This window comes from Oryzias latipes, chromosome 14 (genome assembly GCF_002234675.1).
Source record: "Oryzias latipes chromosome 14, ASM223467v1".
In the NCBI taxonomy this organism is placed as follows: Eukaryota; Metazoa; Chordata; class Actinopteri; order Beloniformes; family Adrianichthyidae; genus Oryzias; species Oryzias latipes.
Window position 1 is genome coordinate 5,175,677 of NC_019872.2, and position 17,129 is coordinate 5,192,805.

The window sequence follows — 17,129 nt, forward strand, 5'->3', positions numbered from 1 at the left end:
AACTTGTCCTGTCCAACAGCTGGGCAGAAAGATGAGAGCCTTTTGTGTTGGACATATTTTACTTTGACAACAGGGGTTAATCTTCTGACAAACCAGAGGTATGTCTGAATAAACCCCTTTTGTAATTGAGGCCAAACTTTATTCATTTTAATTGTTTTTGAAAATCTTTTGTGCTGGACCGGACGGAAAAGTAAAGGAGGGAAGAAGAGAGAGGGATGCTAGAGAGGGGGGGATAGGAGGGTGATCATAGGAGGGGGGAGGGGGGTAAAACCATGAAGCAGCATAAAGCAACAAGCTACTGGATGTTTATCATTACAGAAAGGTTCAGATAGAATACAAATCTTAAAGGGGCGGGGCCTGTCCTGACACACACACAATTGTTATAGACACAGCTGTTGGCTGCAAAAAGGTCCACATGTCAACATGTACACAATACAGATATTGTTCACGCACACATACTTATGCCTTTAAGCCAACTAGTGTGAGATATTTCATTCAATCACGCAAACTATTAGTGCAAAGGTGAGCTAACACCTGTGCTCAGTTGAGTGTTTATGTTCTTCTAAAATGGATGATGGAATGTGAAAAGAAGGAGGGGGAGTGACCAGCCATCCCCACACCAAGACCCTCGCCGCAGCAGCAGTGGCAGCCAGAACCCCCAACGCCACACGGCAGCAGGCACAGAACAACCGCCCCCTGGGAGATCACATCCTCCACCCAGGCCAGGGCCAGCAGGACCGCCAAGAGGCCCCCAGAGCCAGAGAGCAGGGAGGCATGGGGGGAAAGAGAGTGCCGCCCCAGCCCAACCAGGAGAGCAGCCCCCCCGCAGCCCAACGCCGTGCCCCACCCGAGAGGGGTGCCCACAGCCCCAGACGAACACCCCATCACCACCCAGGGGTTCTGGGCATCCCCCCGCCCCAACCCCAGGTACGAGCCAGGAGCCCCCAAGGGAGACCCGCTCCGCGCTCCAGGCAGCCATCCACCAGGCCCACGGTTGGTCCAGAAAGGTGCAAGACAGGGGCCAGCCGCCCCCGCCCAGGAGGGGAGCACCCCAGGGAGAAGGGGGCCCACAAGGGGTGTTGTAGACATGGCTCGGCCACAGATGGAAATTTGGCGAGGCCCAGTGCTCCGCCAGCTCTTCTAAGAAAAAGAAACAATGCTTTTCTCTTGGTAGTATCACGCAGTCCCCTAACATTTAAATAAATTATTTTTAAAGAGTTAAACCTAAAATCAGTCATAGCTTATGGAACACAGAACTTGGAAAAAAAAAAAAACTATGAACAAATAACAATTCTACACCAATTTACCTAGCTTTAGGGATAAGTTGGAAACAAAAACTTTAGTTTTACATGCCTTCATAAGATTAACTCTAAGCCAACAAATGAATTTTCAAAGGGAATATGTCTTAATTACCAACCTTTAAATTGACATTAATCAGTCCTTTAGATTTTCAGCTGAAACTCTCTTTTCATCGATGATGGCATCCTGTCCTCTCCACGTGGCTTTCTTCCCTACTTTCCGAGCTATTTCCACCAACGGCCAAATCTTTCCCCTGTTCTGCCTTTCACAAAAGGTAAAATCTTCAGTATTCAAAGCTTCTTTTCCTTCATGATTGCAGCATCCTTTGAAGCCCTCCAAATTTTCTGCCTGAAGACACGCATTGTGAATTGAATGAATGAATTGAATGATGACTGGTTGAGGCCTGTTTTCACCTTTACCTTGTCCTACACAATGAACTGTCAATGATAAAGCAACATTTCTGTTTTTCTGCTGGAGCAATCTGGGCAAAAACCTTTCCTCTTGTTTCCTCTGTCGTTTCATTTGTGGATTCTTGAAGGTTGAACATCTTCAGATTTCACCCGTGACTGTAACGTTCCATCTCATCTGTCTTCATCTCCAGATCTGAAATTCTGTGATTCACCTCTTGCATCCTTTTCTTGCTTTTTTTAACCAGCTGATCCAAGCCTTCCACCACTTCTTTGATGCTTACAATATCTGCAGTGTTTCTGCAGATCTTCTCTTCAAGGGAAGCAAATCTGCCCGTTAATTCGTGGATTGCGTGTAGAATATCAGCGTTTGACAGATTTTCTTCTTTTTTTTCCTGAACACTGTTTCTTTGAAAGAGAACTTGAAACAGGAGACTCAAGCAGAGGTGCACAAGCAGAACCTGCGCGCTCTTCATTCATGTCTATAAACATGTTCCCTTTGAGTTAGCAATAGCTAGCTAGTAGAGGCTAATAGAATAAGAATCATAATCCTTTAAAATCATTGTACACAAGAGGCTTGATACAACGAAATTACTGCTGCTCTCCAACTGCTTGAGCAAAGATAAAATAAGTTACATACATATTAGAATAAAATAGATTTAAAAAAAAAAGTGGAATTATGGATATGTACATTTTTACAATTTACATACACTAATTGCAGGTAACTTTTATTGCACTTGTTCGATATTGTACATGATTGGTATATAGATGTTAACGTGTTTTCATTTTTTTTAAATTTTATTTTTTAGGTTCACATTTTGTTCAGGACGTTGACAGCTCCGGGAAAAAAAATGTTTTTAGTCTATTGTTGCGAGCTCTGTGAGATCTGTACCGTCGGCCTGACGGTGGCAGTTGGTACAGGTGGTAGTTGGGATGGTGGGAGTCCTTGATTACATGTTTGGCTCTGCTCGTGTAGCGAAAGCTAGCTATGTCCTCTATGCTGGGCAGGGGGAAGCCGGTGATTTTCTGGGCCGTGTTGATCACCCTCTGCAGCGCTTTCCTGTCTGCGGCCGAGCATCTTGCATACCAGGCTGTGATGCAGTACGTCAGGATGCTCTCTATGGTGGCTCTGTTAAAGGTCACCAGCAGCATCTTGTCCAGGTTGTTCCTCCTGAGTATTCTCAGAAAGTGGAGACGCTGCTGGGCCTTCCCTACTGCCGCAATGGTGTTTGCAGTCCAGGAGAGGTCCTCAGTGATCTGCACACACATGTATTGGATAGAGCGGACCCTGTCCACACTGACCCCATTTGTCCACACTGACCCCCGACAGGTCGACTCTCCCCTTCCTGAAGTCCAGAATTACTTCTTTTGTCTTTGTGGTGTTCAGATGGAGTTTTTTTCCTGGACACCACTCCCTGAGTCTGCTAACCTCATCTGTGTAGTGGGACTCTACACAGCCGTGTCATCAGCAAATTTGATGATGGAGTTGCTCGGGTAGGTCGAAGTGGAGTCTGAAGGCCTGTTCACACCGGGACGAATTTCGCCGGCGATTTTCGCCGACGTTTAACGGCTCGTGACTAAACAAAGGGCACCAATGAGAATGTGCACACCGACGCGAAAAAACGCCACGCGTCAAAGCGTCAAAAAAAAAAAAACGCCTCGGGTTCGGGTTTTTTTTTCGACGCATCGCGTCGAAATCTACTCGACCAATGAGAATGGCGCTTTTGCACACGTGTCTGGAGCTTCTGAAGTGACAGTAAACCACAACTTTGGGGCGCTCAAACACAAAACTGCCTTGCTGAGCACACATACCAGCGAAGAAGATAGACGCCAAGTAGCGTCTACACTGCCGCGAAGAAATAATGACGGACGTTATAAAATATCCCCGAACCAAGCACCTGTTGGAGCTACTGGTGCTTGAAATATTCACGTTTTCTTTGTTTGATTCTGACAATCGCGTAAATACTTGCTCTCTTCTTCTGAGTGAAAAGCGACTTTAAGAAGCGTAAAGTTGCGCAGCGCCACATTGTGTACAGGAGTATTTCTGTTTACATTAAGCGCCAACTAACGTCAGGGAATGAAATTGCATGTTGGCTCGGCTCATCGTCAGCGAAAATCGCCTGGGTGTGAACACAAAAAACGTGGCGAAAAACGCTGGCGAATAACGCCTGGCGAATATTCGTCCCGGTGTGTACGGGCCTTGAGAGCGTGAAGAGGAGTGGGCTCAGTACACATTGAGCTAGTTATTGTAGAGGAGAGGTGGGGTGCGAGTCTGACAGACTGTGGGCGTTCTGACAAAGTATTTAATCCGTGTGCAGATTGGGGATGAAAGGCCAAGGTGTAGCAGTTTCTCTGTCAGGATGTCTGGGATGATGTTGTTGAAGGTTGAGCGGAAATCCAAGAAGAGCAGCCTTACGTAGTTCCCTGGGTGGTCTAGGTGGCTCAGGGCAGAGTGTTGTGGTTGTGGTGTCATCCGTAGAGCGGTTTGGTTTATATGCAAACTGGAGCGGGTCTAGAGTGGGTGGGAGGCTAGCTTTGATGTGTTTTGATACAAGCCTTTCAAAACACTTCATGACTACAGGCGTGAGGGCAACTGGCTGTAGTAGCTGAGACTGTCCGCTACTGGCTTTTTGTGAACCGGAATTATGGTGGAGGTCTTCACCAAAATATTCAACCAGTCACTGGTTGAATATTTTGGTGAAGACCTCTGCCAATTGATCGGCGCATGCACTCAGTACCTTGCCCGGTACTGCGTCTGGGCCTGTTGCCTTCCTTGGGTTGGTTGTCTTAAGCACCTGTCGTGCCTCATGTTCCTGAAGTACTAGTGTGCCGCTGGTGTGGGGTGGTGATGCCTGTGGTGTGTCCACATGGAGCCTCTGCGTGTCAAACCTGGCAAAGAAGTTGTTTAGCTCTCATGCCAGAGAGGCATCCACTCCAGTGGGCACTACACTGCTGCTCCTTTGTCTTGTGATATGGTTTATTCACTTCCACTTTTTCCTGGGGTTGTTGTCCGTTAAGTGGTCCTCGATCCTCTTTTTGTAGGCCCTCTTGGCCTCCTTTAAGCCTCTTTTTAGGGCAGATCTGGCTGCGCTGTATTGGAGCAAGTCTCTTTCCCTTGATCTTAAGGCGGTGTTCCATTTTATTAAGAGGGATTTCAATTCACTGATCATCCATAGTTTCTGGTTATGGAATATTCGGATTCTTTTTTTCCACGTTCACATTGCTTATGCAGTTGTTTATTTAGGAAAGGACTGTATCCGTGTGTTCCTGTAGATTTTGGCTGTAGAATGTGTCCCAGAGTGTGTTTGAAAAGCAGTAATGCACTTGTGGGAGGGCAGCTTAGGGTCAGATCTGTATTGTATTTGTTTCAGGCTTTGTTCGCCTTCTTAGGGGGGGTGTAGGTGGGGGTGAGGGACAGGCAGAAGTGATCTGACCCAGCTGGGTGGGGGAGGGGAGTGACTTTGTATGCATGTTTGTTGTTGGAGTAAACATGGTCTAATGCAGGGGTGCCCAAAGTGGGGCCCGTGGGCATAATTTGGCCCGCCAGAGGTTTTATCCTGGCCCGCCAATTCGTGGCTGCGCAAGCCGCAGTGTTTATGTAAAACCCCTTAACCTCACTCCATTGTCTATGGCTGTAATTTACTTTCGGCCTCCAGATGGTGCTGTTAGCACCTTTGCTGCCCACCACTGCCACCGCCTCTCAACCCCCAGCGCAGGGTATTTTTTCTTTTACGTCCTCACTTCTCTCCATACTGTTCTCATGCTGTCCTGTATCACATCCTCTTTATCGAAGTCACACAAACACATAAAGCGCACCGCACCATAGGGCCATCCTTACATTTTGGAGAAGATTTACGACTCTAAGACTTTTTCAGTTTGTCAAGATGGAGTGACAACAGCAGTGGCACACGGATAAGAGGCATTTAAAAAAAATGGGAGCAGGATTATTTTTTTGCAGAAATCTCTTCTAAGGCTGTTCGTCTTATTTGCCAGCAATCCGTGACTGGACAGAGTACAGTATACGTTGCCACTACGAGACTAAACATGCGGTTTTCTCCAGATACAAAGGTGAGGAGCGAAAGAAAAAAAAAATCGAGCGAGCTACTATCGAACCTTTAGTCCCAGCAAGCCACCCTTACAAGGCCTCGACCGCACAAGACTGCGCCACACGGGCCAGCTACGAAATTTCAGCGCTAATTGCAAATATTGGGAGATCGTTATCAATGGGAGATTTTGTTAAGGAGTGCCTGTCCACAGCTGCTTCAATAATGTGTCCTTCCCAAGAAAGAGTTTTTTTCCCAAATTAGCCTCTCGCGAAACACATTGACCCGCTGCATGGAAGATGTGTTTTGGGACATTAGAGATAAGTTAACAGTTAAGTCAAAAGACTTTGTTGCATTCTCACTGACATGCGATGAGAGCATTGACATTTCTGATTCAGCGCAGCTTTTGGTTTTTGTTTGGGGAATTAACGCTGACATGGAAATAACATAAGAGTTGGCGGGACTTGAGACGCTGCGAGGGACAAGAGGTGAAGATTTGTTTGCGGCGGTTTCAAGAGTCCGTGACAAATATCACTTGAGCTGGGACAAAATGGTTGGAATAGCAACTGATGGTTTACCTGCCACGATTGAGAAGAAAGCTGGCCTAACTGCTCTCGTTTCCCCAAAAGTTTCCGAGTGTGGAGGAAAGGTAGCGCAATGCCACTGCATCCCGCACCAGGAACAGCTGTGTGCAAAGACAATCGGACTAGCAGACGTTGTGCGCGATGCCGTTAAAACGATTAACTGCATCCATTCAAAGGCATTCTCACACCACCATTTCAGAGCTTTTTTGGATGAAGTTGATGCGCAATACAAAGATATTCTTTACCATCAGGAGGTGCGCTGGCTGAGCAGGGGGAATGTGCTCAAAAGATTTTTTGAGTTGCGCCAACTTATAGAAGAGTTTCTTTTGAGTGCGAGCTGGGACACACAAATCCCCTCCGATAAAAGATGGACTTCCGACGTGACCTTTATGGTGGATGTGAAGAATAGTTAGAAACTGCCTTTAACTTTTATTACACTAATGGTTTAAACTTAATTCACTGAGCATGTATTGTCATCTCAAAATTATATTACATTTGAAGAAAGCACAGCCAAACTATTGTTCTAACAGTTTCTTCCCATACTCCCTCTTTTCTGTGCATGTTTTCTGCTGAGCAGGCCTCAGACTTATCTTCACTTTAGCCTTGGAGGTTCTCTCCAGCAGTAACCTGTGGGCGTGTTTTTCACACGAGGCCCATCGGACGATCTTCTGAATATGCAAATGCAGGGTTTTTATACCAAAGCCCATCCCTGAGCTCGTTGGTTCGGACTTTGAATGTACCATGTTCATATGTCTGTCCCCTTCGTGTTTGGACGAAGTAAAACCTCCACAAAAGCTAAGTTTTGTCTCTGAGTCATTATTCATTATTTCTGTGTGTAAGAAACTGACGGGGTTACGAACTAAAATTTAATACAGTCCTTTCTAGAAAATCCAGTTTCTTCACAGTGGACATCAGCTACCTGCTCAACAATCGAAATGTTAAACTTCAAGGCAAAGAACAGATCATAACGGAGCTGTTTGACCACATCAAGGCTTTCCAAATGAAGCTGCAACTACTCTGTCGGCATCTTTCAGCAGGTAAGTCAATAACATGCTCCACACAGGCTTTTGGCTGTTTGTTATTTGTGACTGTAATAGGTGCTGCTCCATGTTTGTCTGTCGCTGTGATGTGTCGCTGTCCGTGGTACTTACGCCTGTTTGACAGAAAATGTCATTGTTTGTCTTTGTGGGTCTGCTTTCATTGCTCTCTTTTATGTCTTTTGTGTCCTGTAGTTTATGTGCCTCATAGTAGTGCTAATGATACTAATGTACACATTCTTATTTGACTTTTTCTCTTTAGGAAACTTGGCACACTTCCCCAGCCTGAGAGAAGTGAATGTGGAGGTGCATTGGTTGCCAGAATGTGGAGAACTTCTCAGCAACTTAAACAAGGAGTTTGATTTGCGCTTTGTGGACTTCAAGAAGACAGCAGATGACATGGAGCTTTTTCTCAGCCCTTCAGCGTGAGATGCACCGTGGCCGTAACGCCATCTTCAGTTTGCTCATCATTTGACAGAGTTTGTCAGAGAGGCTTTTCTGTTTTAGACGTGTTCCAGAACATTTGCAGATAGAGTTGATTGAGTTTCAATGGGACTCAGAGCTAAGAAGCTGTCACGCTCGACGCGTGGATGCAAAAGCAGGAACACAGAGGTAAGTTGAATCAAAGTTTTTCTTTCTTTAATCTCGAAGCAGAGACTCGAAGCACAAAGAATGCAAAACGATCCCGTGACAGGCACTGGGTAGAAGGAACTTAAATACACATTAATGATGAACATCCGGTGCGTGAACAGGTGCAATCAATCAGCAGAAGTAAAGGTGGAGGCAACACAAATGGGAGAAACCGGAAGTAACCAAAATAAAGGCCCAAAGACACCGGAAACCCCACAACCAATCTAGAATGCGAAACAAACTAACCCGCCCTGGCCCCTGAACCTCACAGAAGCAAATTTGTATCACTACCGCTGAGAGATTTTTTATCCACTTGTGTCAGTACAAAGATACCCACAGATGAGAAAAAATGCAAAAGTAATGCTATCTCTCTTTGGCAGCACTTACATTTGTGAGCAAACATTTAGTCTCATGAACCTGAACAACGTCAAACTCAGGGGGACTCAGGGGGACACTCACACTTGCAAGACATTTTGGCACTATCAGTGATTAAGCTGCAGCCCAACATTCAGTCACTGATAAAGTCAAAAGACCAGCTCCATGTCTCTTATTAAGGATCGCAGTTTTCATTGGAAAAAATTTTTATTTAGCTTGTTCTTGTTTTTTAGTTAAACATAACTGCAAGTTAAACTGCAAGTTATGTTTAACATAAACTTTTGCTGAGTTTAGAACAGTGTTTTTCAACCACCGTGCCGTGAGATATTGTCAAGCGTGCCGTGGGTGATGATCATTACTCTTCAGTACTCTTCCATACCAGTAGGTGGCAGCAGCAGATAACTAATTGCTTTGTGCTTGGAGTCAAGTGAACTAGTGACACATGCGTGCAGTGGCAGGTGGCGTTGACGGTGACATCGTGAAAGACAAAACAGTGAAAGTGATTTTTAAGTTTTTGAAGAGGAAAAATTCTGGCTCTGAACTGGACCCTGGACAAAATCCAGACCCAAATGAAGGCCCTAGTATGAGTGAAGGTCAAAGGAAAGCAAAGACGGTGACGTCCAGTAAAATTTTTAGCAGGAGGCAATATAACGAAAGCTATCTTTCATTTGGATTTACTTTTACCGGTGATGCAACGGCACAGACTCCGTTGTGCTTAGTATGTGGTGAAAAGCTCTCCAACGAGGCTATGGTCCCAAGTAAACTTAAACGCAATCTCCAAATGAAACACCCTTCACTTCAAAACAAAAATGTGGAATATTTTGTTCGCCTGCGTGAACACACATATAAACAGGCAACCTTCATGAGAAAAACAGCAAAGGTAAATGAGAGAGCCTTTAAAGCTAGCTACCATGTTGCTGAACTTGTGGCTAAATCCAAAAAGTCCCACACTGTGGCAGAGCAATTAATATTTCCTGCCTACAAAGCCATTGTAAATGAGATGCTCGGACCTGAAGCGGCTAAAGAAATAGCCCAAGTCCCTTTTTCCGATAACACAATTTCCAGAAGTATTAATGACATGTCTGCAGACATCAAAAGTGTGATTCCGTATCAGTATCAGTATCAGTAATAAGTTTGCGTTGCAAATTGATGAGTCTACTGATATAAGTGGACATGCTCAACTTTTGGCTAATGTGTCCATTTTGTGGACGGAGACATAATCAGAGAAAACTTTCTTTTTTGCAAGGCTTTGCCAGAAAAAACAACTGGAAATGAAATATTTTGGGTGACATCAGAATATCTGGAAAAAGGAGGACTTAAGTGGGAAAACTGCACGAGTGTCTGCATTAATGGAGCTGCAGGCATGGTCGGGCGCACCAAAGGCTTTTGTAAGCAGAGTGAAGGAAAAAAAACAGATGTGATCATCACGCACTGTTTGTTACACCGCGAAGCCCTCGTAGCCAGGACTTTACAAGCAGACCTTGTTCCTGTGTTGGATGATGTTGTACGCATGATAAACTTTGTGAAGTCACGACCTTTGAAAAGTCACATATTTGTGGCTTTGTGTGAGGAAATGGGAGCGGAGCATAAAGCCTTGCTGTTTCATACAGAGGTCCGATGGTTGTTGCGCGGCAAGGTGCTGGCCCGTGTGTATGAGCTGCGAGAGGAACTTAAAGTGTTTCTGACAAATGAGGGGTCCGGTTATGCAAAGCTGCTTGGAAGTGATGAGTGGTGTGCAAGGCTGGCGTACCTGGCAGATATTTTTCATCATCTGAATGAACTGAACACACGAATGCAAAGCCGAAATGAAAATCTGCTTACAAGTACAGATAAAATAAACGGATTCCGTTCAAAGGTGCAACTCTGGCAGCAACATGTGGAAAGTGGCAATCTTGAAATGTTCCCACTCACCAATAAATGGCAAGATGTTAATACTGCAGCACTGTGTGAGATAGTAGTTAAACATTTGAAAACTCTTACGGGGAAGATGTCATTTTATTTTCCTTCAACCTCCACGGATTGCCTTGACTGGGTTAGGGACCCATTCAGCACCGCATCAGCTGTTGGAAAGGACATGACTTTACAGGAGCAGGAGGAACTTACTGAACTGAGACAAGATCGTGGTCTCAAGCTAAATTTTTGCTGATCTACGTTTGGACAGTTTTTGGTTGGCAGCTGCCAAGGAGTTCCCCATGCTGGCCAACAAAGCTGTTTTGACATTGCTCCCATTTTCCACAACATATCTGTGTGAGGTGAGCTTTTAAAGCCTGACTGCTGTAAAAACTAAAAACAGAGAAAGACTGAGAGCTGTGGAGGAAGAGCTTCGTGTCTGTCTTTCCTCAATTCCTGCCAGGATATCAGCTCTGTGCCCTGCCAAACCGGCCCAGGTCTTACACTGAGTATAAACATGAACGATTATAAAATCACCCATGTGTGATGTGCAATGTTCATCGTTGTGTAGTTAGAAATAAATGGGCTTGATGCCGGAAAAGAGATTATGCATTCAGTTACTCTTTAGACGTCTTCCTCTCTAAGAGTGTGCAGAGTCGTGCGTTGTATGGGACATGCCCGCGGACAGCTCTCCAGCGCAGCCAGTTGATTCACAGCTCAGTTGATTCACAGCTAAGCTGTCGTTTTCCCCGCAATCAGTGACGCACCAGCTGGGTCGTCACAATATTAACAATATAACACTTATATTTCCATAAAGTTTTTTTTTCACTTTATCAGTGGGTGGTGTGCCGCGGGATTTTTTCAATTACAGAAGTGTGCCGTGGCTCAAAAAAGGTTGAAAAACACTGGTTTAGAACACCCAATGCTGAACCGCCCCATTTTTAAAAAAAAAAAAGGACACCATACCTTTTCATTCTACAACGACCTCTGCTGACCTCAAGTGGTCTGAAGAAGTCTACGCCAGTATTTATGAAGGGGGGCTTCTCTGGGAATACCCGATCTTCCCGCAAGTCTGCCATTTTTTGTTCACCTGCCTTAGCATGTAGTCTTCTGAATATGACGCACTCAAAAATTAGCTCCTGAATTGCTGAGCAGGCTTTGGGTATCCAAAATTTCTGTCTCTGTCTCGCAAGAATGTAATTTCTTCCTAAGTGTCCTGTCTGTTTGTGGGTGTGATGAAGTATGAGCTTGAAAATCCAATTGTTCTTATGCACGATAGCTGGATGTATGGCATCATGTGGCATTACGGCTTGAATCCACCCACTCTTATCATCATCTTCATATATGGATGCAACTTGAAGATGTGGCTATCCTTTCTCACATGACCTCTTCCAGCTTGTAAGACTTTAAGCTCCTCTGCATATTTCCCTTTCTGACTTAGATGAATTAACTCCAACTCTGCCTTGGCGAGGTCTTTGGTTGTGAGCGCTCCTTTTTTGTAGTTTTGCTTATACTCAAGCATCCTCTGTTGGAGGCATGATTCTGCTCCAGATACCCTAACTTCAGTTCAGGTTCAACAGCTATTAGGTGATGGAGGTGACAGTTCGCGCATGTCCACAGGATAAGCATGGCTAATGCAGACGCAAGGACCCCCCCCCCCCCCCCCATCTCCTTATGCTCTTCTGTGTGGGGGGAACACTTTGGCTTTGATGTCAGCATCTACGAAGGGAAAAGACAATTGGATAAGTCGAATGCTGTATGTTGACATTGTAACACTAAGATAGCGTATGCCACAGATCTGTTAATGCTCTTAAAACGGCTTCACCCGGCCTTAACAATAAAATAAATGTGCAAGTTATTTTTTCAGGCCAGTATTAAGTATCCAAAGTTTTTGGTTCCCGGCGGCTAACAGTTTTTCTTATTTTTATAAAGCAGATCAACTAAATAGGTCCATTTTATTTATTGTTATATAAAACCAATAAATGCATTTTGCAAGTAATTTTTACTGCCTTTTTTGTACAGAAAAAATACTGAAAATAGATAAAAACTTTATTAATCTCCAAAGGGAGAAATTTAGGTGTCCGGCAGCAAAACACGCACAAGAAATAACATTAACATAATAGCTCATAAAATAGCAGTTCATACCAGGGAGATTTGTTAAACAGCAGTACCGAACCGAAACGAACCAAACCGAGCCCTATGAAATTCTGATTGGCTCCAGCAACCCCATGACCCCAGAAGGGATTCAGCAGGTTCTGAAGATGGATGGATGTTTCTACATTTTTTTCACTTGACATGATGTTCAAAATAGAATTTATACATTAACAAATACTTTGTTTGACTTTTAAATAGCATATGAGTAAAGAAACTGGACATGACTAAAGTGAAACTTTTTGCATGTTAAGGTGTTTAACAAGGACTTTTCACAGCTTTAAGTGTGATTCAAAAAGCGCTGAGGTTAAGGTGGAGATAAAGAAAGACACGTGGTCTGTTTAACGTTCCACACAAGAGAATAGTTTAGGTATTTCTGTCTTTGTAAAAGTTAGGAGATAATGTTGTTTTTAAACTATTACAGACAGATTTTTAATGCTAAAGTGTAAGATATCATATATCTACGTTTTTGTCACTTATTAAGTGATTTTCTTTTAGATAAGCTGTATTTTTGGCAGGAACTTTAAAAGACTTTCTAAAGTTTCTCAGATGATCAGCTGTGTTCAGGAAACTTGTCTGTTACTTCCTGTTAGCTTTCATTGAAATATCACAAACATGCATTAACATTATTATTCCAGAGGAAAGCTGCACACAGAAGGTGTTAGAGAATGTTTTTGTTGCAACAGCCTTGATGACCAACAGTTTGTGTCACTTAGAAAACCACACACATACTTCTGTTGTGCTTAGCAGAGAGGCTGGCCACAGAAAAAGACAAACACACACACATACACACACACACATACACCTACCGTCCTATGTCTGCTCCATTCAGTCTTGTCAGTCAAAGAGCGAAACACCTTCACTCTGTAGTGAAGAAGCTGTTTAAGGGTTGACTAGTTTGATTTTTCCCTTATTGTTGCTGATTTTGACCTTTAAACAAAAACTAGAGTGAAGATGTAAGTATAAATATGGACTTTTTAAAGATAAATGAATACATAACATACAGGTTTTACATATTGATGTGTGTTTTTTCTTTCCAGTCACAATGATTCTCATCTCCTTGATCACAGCAGCTCTGCTAACAGGATCTTTTGGAAAAGGTACATTTTAGTGTGAAATTATAATTTTGAAGAAAGTCTAATTTTTCAAGAAAAAAAAGATTTTGAAATAACCAAAGTTTTGTAAAAATATTTCAATGTTAAACTATAAGTTTTAAAATAACATTTTTAATGCTAAATTAATGTTTTTTTTTTTATCTTTGTGTCTTCCATGTTTTACAGATTCCAGCTTTAATGAATCAAAGGAAACTTCATGTTTCACTGCAGATGGAAAATCTGTTCATTTTTATCTGTCAGAAAAATGAAGAAGGAGCTAAAACACGGCGGGTCCGTACTCTTCCAGGTAGACCAAAATGGAAAAATGATAACTAATCACCAATATGTTAATGGAACAATCAAATTGAACAATGTCTCAAAGACAAATGCTGGAGTTGACACCTTTCAAGAGTTTAACCCTGATGGCAAAGTACTGAGAAATTCCATTGTGAATCTCAGAGTACTTGGTAAGAAAAACATATTTTTTATTTTTATTTATTGTAAATTATTATGTAAATTTCTATCTAAAATACATATTTATGACCTGAAAATAAAACTCAGTTTCTGTAAAGAAATAAAAATAAAATTGTTATTGTTACTTAACTAAACACAAGACATGAACTCAGCTGTTTTTCATCATTTCCCTAATTATAAATTTCATTTCCTAAATTGAAAAAAAAAGTTTTCTTTCTGCTGAATGAAATGTAAACTAAAAACAGTTTATCCTTACGGCTGCAGCTAAAATGTGAACGCACACAAATACGTTATTGTGTGTCTGTAAGTGTTTTTATATATCAAGAATTTTGAATTATAATATTATTGTTATAATATTATATATACACATTATATATTATTATAAAAGTAAAATCAAAATTAAACTCAATACAATTCAATCAAACTGATTTTTTTTACAAAAGGTTGAAGGGATACATCACCTTACAAAAGAAAAATATTTGATAAACAAAAATTATTATATTTTATCCTGTGTGTATATTTTATAGCAAAATCTTATTTTTAATTAATTGTTATTTCAAAAGACGATAATGTTTTTATATGTGAACCAGAAACTGCAGCTTAAATTCTGAATTTAGGACTGTCTTTGTTACTTTAATGAGATATTAAAGAAACCTTTACATTATTCTTGCTGATGTTTTTACTTGAATATGTTTTATTTCTTGCAGCTCCTGTGTCTGTGTTAACGGTGTCTCAGCAGTGTTTGTCACCAGAACAGCAGAAAGTCACCTGCTTCTATGAGGGAGATGAAGCAGAGCTCACTCTGACTTTGAATGGTTTCTTACTTTTACAATCAAACAAACACAGTCAGTCCCTGAACAATGACACATCTGATAGATCCAGTGTGTTTAATGTTTCCATCATCATACATGGACAGCTTTTTGGAAACATCTCGTGTAAAGTCTGGAACGATGTCAGCAGAGATGAGACGGTTAAAACCATCACTGCTTGCAACGGTGCAGTATACATTTTCCTCAGAGAAATGTTGGACAAATTCAAATCATCAGTTTATGTGGCTGTAGTCGCTGCAGTGTTGCCACTCTTAGTTTTTGTTGCTTTGACTGCCACTCCTATTGGAAATTGTAAAAAATAAAAAGCAGAAAAATAGGTATGATTGTGAAATTTTACAACATAAACCCAGAGATGACTTAGAAACGAAAGTTATCTTCATGAAAGTTAAAGTGAAATAAAAAATTGAGAAAAACTGAAGCCAAACTCCAAGATAGAGTTTGACAATCATTTTGATTTATCCTTAAATTAAAGTATTGTTAATATGTCAATTTGTTCTTCTGTCTTTGCTTCACTGAAGACAATTTTACCAATGGATAGATTTACTTTACTTTAATTTCAAAGTCTATGCTGTAAGAGTTGTAAATGTACGTGAAATGTTTGTTTTTCTATATGTTGCCACGAGATGAAGCCACATTACTTCTCTTTATCAACCTGTTAGACTGATATGTTTTTTTCTTATTTCTTAAATGCCATTTTAAGAAACTTCTTAAGGTTAATGTGACTTTACTTCATTAATACCACATTGGTATTTTTGTTCCTGTAATTTGTTTTTAATTTTGTTAATTTTGAAATGTTTGTAGAATTAAATGAAATCCAGTCATGAAGTCTATATGGGCTGACATAGAGAGAAATATTATTTTTCTGAAATTTTGAGAATGTACATGAACCACTATTCTACACTGTAAAAGCTGGAAATACAAATTGTTTGGTGGAATTGAGCTCATGAGGCAGAAGATAAAACGTATAAAAGCAGTAAATATCACGTTAAGTCAATGATGCTGGAAAATATAAAAAGTAAATAGCTGGAAATGCATGAATATTCTATCATGTGTATTATATATTATGTATTATATATTATGTTTTATACCATGGTCCGGTTGAATACTCGATTCTGATTGGCTGCTGGGTATGCGTTAAAACCTGATAACCGCACGGTGAAAAAAGAAGTTCCGGTCGGCTAGCTTAAATGATTTGTATCACTGCGCCGGCTTCTGTAAAACAACCTTTTGCTTCATCATCTGGGCAAAAACAAGCGGTAAGCGATTAACTTTCCCTCTGAATTGATGCTTTATTCAACCCATCGGGACGATCAGCATATATAAATCGCCGAATCTTGACTGCAGCGGTGGTGCTGCGCGACGCGGACCATATGTTACGTGATGCGGCGCGATGCGCCGCATCACGTAACATATAGTACGCTGTTTATGAGAAAAGTGATCCAAATCGGAAAAAAAAACAAGAATTAAGGACTAAAACCTGGTTAATATGTATTGCTTTTGTAAGTGACCATGGTATAAGCGGGTTAATGGCCTTCGAAGTGTGCAGTTACTACTTTTTAACGCACTTCGCGGAAGCAACCGTCCTCCGCTTCGCGTCGGACGGTTCAGGCTTCCACGGCGTGCGTTAAAAAGTAGTAACTGCACACTTCGTCGGCCATTAACCCTTACATATTTTTCTTGATCTGTTACTGTTTTTTGCTTCTTTTTTTAAATAAAATTTGCATCAGTTTTGTCTTTTGTGGTGTGTGAACTGTGTAAATCTGTAATATGAATGAATTAAACTTTAAAATATCTTTTAAAAAATTAAAATCCCTTCAGACTAACTTGACACATCTTCTTTCATTCATTTTGTAGTTTTCTGCATATTTTAGTCCACATTATAGTTGTTAGTTTAAAAGTTTAAATAGTGATTGACATTATAATGTCCTTTAAGCACTCAAAGAGAAAACAAATAGAACTGTAGTCTAGACCAGTGTTTTTCAACCTTTTTTGAGCCACGGCACACTTTAACCTTGACAAAAATCCCGCGGCACACCAGCATCCAAAAAAAAAAAAAAGCAGAAATTCATAGTCTCTATTGATCGACCGCCCCCCCCCCGCAATCTCACTTGCATTTTGTGATAATTGTGGCCAAAAAAGCAGGAAGTTGCGGCTGTTTTTTCTAAGAGATGAAATAAAAGTTGAATTAGAAAATTTAGAAACTGTTTGTTTGTCCGTTGAGGTTTCTAGACATTTCACGCGCACTCATTGTGCGCTGGGACACTGGCCCTTTAAGCCAATGCATCATGGGAGATGTAGTGTGAAAACTGCGGAAA

General features: G+C 41.6%; 1 long non-coding RNA gene across 2 annotated transcripts; it reads left to right on the forward strand.

The window, feature by feature from the left end:
* Nucleotides 1-7,183: 7,183 nt before the first annotated feature.
* On the forward strand, nt 7,184-15,784 carry LOC110015047. 2 transcript variants are annotated; one of them, XR_002874585.1, is made up of 5 exons: nt 7,184-7,370; nt 7,633-7,982; nt 13,457-13,516; nt 13,697-13,977; nt 14,692-15,784. It is a non-coding gene; the product is annotated as an uncharacterized LOC110015047 (long non-coding RNA). The 2 variants fall into 2 exon arrangements; XR_002874586.1 differs by lacking the exons at nt 7,184-7,370; nt 7,633-7,982 and adding an exon at nt 12,571-13,372.
* The last annotated feature ends 1,345 nt before the right edge of the window (nt 15,785-17,129 follow it).